The sequence below is a fragment of the Pistacia vera genome, unplaced genomic scaffold, assembly GCF_008641045.1.
Source record: "Pistacia vera cultivar Batoury unplaced genomic scaffold, PisVer_v2 Contig805, whole genome shotgun sequence".
Lineage (NCBI taxonomy): Eukaryota > Viridiplantae > Streptophyta > Magnoliopsida > Sapindales > Anacardiaceae > Pistacia > Pistacia vera.
In genome coordinates, this window is record NW_022196674.1 from 486,606 (window position 1) to 491,242 (window position 4,637).

Below are 4,637 nucleotides of genomic sequence, written 5' to 3' on the forward strand. Positions count from 1 at the left end.
TTCACTAATTTTTTTGTCCGTACTCCATATTATGATCTTAGCAATTTAGAATTTTATCACCAACCAAATATAAATAAATAAAATAACTAAAAAAAATAAAAAAATAAAAATTTATTTGGCAAGATAGGATTCCAATTATATCACTTCGACATTTACCTAACCCCCCACCAATTAAGGTCCAACATTCCATTCATTTCATTTTGCCCCCCAAATACAAAAATTAACTAAAATTCATTAAAGTATAAAATAAAACCACCTGAAATTTATTAAAACAACATCCATTTGATAGTTACAGAGACCAAATTCTCAATTAATTTAGCTACAGATTTGTACCTGCAAAGAACCTTAAATCTCAATACTCTATCTGCACATAAAATCCTGGCATTACCATTATTTTAACCCTGCTAGGCCCTGTGATTTTGCCTTTCAAGAAACAAATCCTCCATGTAATGCCCATCAAAGCTCCGGTTTCTTCAACCCTCAATATCCCAATGGTGGATTGAACGAAAACGCTAGCAAATGAAGCAACATATGCATTTTGCAGCCACAAAAAATGCCGCAGAAGATGTTCCGGCCATGGCCTAGTCCAATTTAATGTTGTAATAGCAGCTCATTTTTTGGTCACAGAACTTGCTGAATTCTTCACTGTAATATTTAGTCCCTTTCCTAAGACTTCATTCCAGCTCAGAATTCTCAGCGCAACGAAGGAGGAAAACTGCGCTTGGCGATCTTGTTGAGGGTCTAAATGCTTTGGTGAACGTTTTTCTGAAACACACAATTCTCAAAACCATGTAGAGTGTTTGGTTTATTATTGCTTCTAAATGGTATGAAACCGCCTTGGAGAATTTTGAAGTTAGTGATAAATTGTATGGTTGAAGAAGGGAATTCAAGTTGGCCACTAGAGATTGATCTGTATCTTCTATTTGCGTGACCAGCGTCTTACAGAATTGCTTTACTGACAATCTTGTTCGGAAACTATCTGCAGGAAGCCTTCACCATACTTCTTCACTCACAGGCATCAAGTTTTCCGAATTTCCATCAATGGACTTGCCTCTCCTGGAAAGTTTCCAAGCTTTCAGGCAATTGAGAGTCCTTTAAATTTGTTGCTTGTCTTAATGTTTCTTCGTCTTCACAGTAGGATTCCAAGTACTCCAGTCTTTGTTTCAGATCCCCTAAGGAAGATTTCATTTCAGAAACTTCATCAACGCCGGTCCGGATCTCATTTGCCTCTATCAACTCTCTCTTTAATGTTCAACTGAAAATCCCAAGTCCTTGAAAATCTGTGACACTTCTTCAGATTCTGTCCGGTTTGGGGAATTCTCCCATGTGCTTTTCTTCAAACTGGGAAACAACCACGAAATCACTCCCCGATTTTTTGGTTGGGATTGGACGATGAATGAGAATCCGTCAATGGCACAACAGTGTTAGAGTTCTTGATGTTGTTCCTGGTGACAATTTCGGGCTCGGTTGTGATGGTTGCAGGTTTGCTCTATTGCAAGACGATATTGATTTGAAGTCTCCCAAGCTGTTTTCCGGGAGGATTTGTAGAATTCTGTTGTCCTGGAGAAGTTTGAAGAACTGTGATGTGATTAGTGGGTGAACCAGTGACAGATTTTGGTCCTCAGCAGGACAAATATGTGACTCTAAAATGGCAAAACTGAAGGCATCCTTCTTTGAAGCTGAATTCTCTCTTGTAATCTGAAAAACCACTTTCATTTCCTTCAAGTCCATAATCATCCCAGGTTCCTGATTGATTCTTGGACGAAATTGGATGATACCCGGGTACCGGTTCGTCGTATAACTCTGCCAAAACCCCCCAACACTCAGTAAAACACATCAAAATCGCCATTAAATTGCAGTACAAAAAGAAAAAGAAAATCACATTTAATAAAAATGCAAACTTGCAACTTACAGGAGTGAAAACGGGGTAATCCTGAGCAGTGAACTGAGAAACAGGGCGAGAAACAGGGGGCTAGAAGGGTATCGGAATTGGCGGGGCTGTTGCCTTGCATCAAAGCGGCATGAAGAGCTCTCAACTCAACGGCTTTTGCAATGGCGGTTCAATTTCTTGCCTGCTAACTGGGGTATTGTATTATTGTTGTTGTTGTGATTTTGAAAGACTTGAGAAGAAGCAGTGGTGGCAGCAGCCATGAACAGGGGATATAAAGAAACGAGAGAGTAAAACCAAAGAAAGGAGGAAAGAGATGGAGCTGCAGAGGTTGTGTTCAATGGAGGAAAAAAACAAAGGGGATTGAGGAGAGGGAATTTAAGGGATGGATTTGGGGGTGGAAGATTAACATGATATTTATGGTGTACAATACTGGAGGAAAAATCAAAAGATATTGAGAGAGGAGAGAGGAGAGAGAGAGAGAGAGAGAAATTTGAAGGGGAGAGGTATCTAGGAGTCAATGAGTTTTTGTCTTTGCTGTGAATGGAATTGAGAGCATGTGAATCAGAGAGAGGAAGAAGAAGAAGAGAGAGAGAGAGAGAGATTGGAGTTAATATTAATAGATGAGAGAGCATGTGAAGAAGTGAAGCAAAGTGAGAAAGAAAGAGACAGAGAATCAATGAGTATGTGACTTTACTAAAATACCCCTACTTACCTCCAAACATTTCGATAAATTTGAAATAATACCAAATAAAAAAGTATTCCATGCTTAAATAAAGAGGTTGGCACAATTTTTATTTCTATTTAGGGAATTTTTTTAATTTTTCATTTAAATGTAAATTTAAATATATATAAACACATGTTATTACACAAATCATGTAAGTTCGAGTGTCTTATATAAGGATGATCATAATCAGAAATATGTTTTTATTAATTTTAAAATTCGTTCAAAAGATTTTAAAAATTATGAAATCACCAAAAACATGTTTTTAAAATTCCTATAAACCTAAAAAGTAAATTTTCAATAAGTAAGTCATTATAATTGGGTCAAAGTTAGAATAGTAATACAAATTTCTTTTTATATTTATATATTATTTTGAAAATTAAATCAATGACCAACATGATTATAAGTAGTTCCAATAGAGCCAGTATTACTATTTTTATTTTTATTGTTGTTTGTATTGTCCTATTAGTCTTGAATTGATACTATTATAATACTTGTATAATATAATAAATGGTTGCCTTCTAAGGGGGGTTGCTAGACCCACATCGATTGGACTGTTTACTTGTTTTATAATCTCAATTATTTTAAACCATTTCCATTACTTGGTCCCCTAATTTTGAATTTAACCTAATCAAGTTTAATTATCCCAAAGGACATTACTTATTAAATGGTGCAACAAATTTCAAGGTTTGATGTTATCGATTAAGTAATATGACCTTATACGGTCACGGGTCACACTACATCTCGAAAATATTAGGGTAAAATCATCCAAAGATAGAAGTAATTTCGGTGAAACACAAATAAAGTTAATCTAATTAATATAAGTCGATTCTATGATATTGTCAAGCCAATAGAATAGTATGACCCTACGCGGTTATATTACAGCTGGGAAATAAGAAGGGTAAACTGGTCCAAAGAAAAGTACAAAGGTGCCCAGAAGCAGAAGCAATTTTGGCCGAAAAGGGGGGTGAGGTGGGGGACCGAGATCACAATACCTTCCGAAGACTCACTGTCCATCTATCTTTTCTCTTGAACAGGGCTTCCTGTGAGGGAGGTAATGCCACAGTGGGGACCAAATTGCATAATTTTAAAACTTGATTACTTGTAAAGTAATTAATTAATTACTTAATTAAAGCAAAAGAACAGAACTGCCCATATTAGAAGGAGAATTTCAAGGAATCAAGATGTAAATACAGTAATAAAACGGGTTTAATTTAATTTAGTTATTATTAGTTTATTCCAAATGGAATTCCCAGTAGGATTAATGTAGATATGTTTATTAATATAAAAAAAAAAATTGTTGTTTCCAGAAGCACTTTGTTAAATGATTTATATATGAAAATTATACATAAACTTTCTAAATTTAAGCCAACCACCCATCAAAAAGCAAGTAAGGTTTAGTCAACCTCCACAGAAAAAAGTGCTTTTTTTTTTAATTAACAGAGAAATTTAGGATTAAGGAGAATGATTAAATTAATTAAGCTATGACTCCTCAAGTAAATTTAATTAATTAAAGATTAATTGGCAATTAGGTTTCATGTTTTGACATAACTAGCAAAGTCAAAGAAAAAAAGTTTGGGCCTTCTTGTTAGGTGGAGACTTTGATTAAGATTGTATAGTTGTGAAAGTTATCTAAGGAAAGTTTTGTCATAAGTTTAGCATTGAATTTTTTGATATCATATTCTATTTATCGATTCAAAAAACACTAAAAAAATCCAAAAAAAATAATGAACTAATTTTTTTTTTTTAGTATATTTTATCTAATAATTTTACTAATGTTATCTAATGAAGTTTGAAAAAAAAAAAAATTGTGTTATATGTATAGTATTATTCAAAAAATATATCAATTAACTTGTAGTAGCTAGTTCGATAATGTATCTAAATTTATAGAATCTATCGTGGGCAAATTGGTAATAATAAATTATAAATTTTTTTTTATTAGAATTATAATTTACACAATTTTAAGTCATAGTGGGCTATGACTTGCAAAGAAGATTTAAAGTCTAAGAATTAGGTTATTTTCAT

At 33.8% G+C, this 4,637-nt stretch overlaps 1 pseudogene; it reads right to left on the reverse strand.

Moving 5' to 3' along the window:
* Window positions 1-266: 266 nt before the first annotated feature.
* On the reverse strand, window positions 267-2,151 carry LOC116117367 (annotated as a pseudogene).
* Window positions 2,152-4,637: the final 2,486 nt, after the last annotated feature.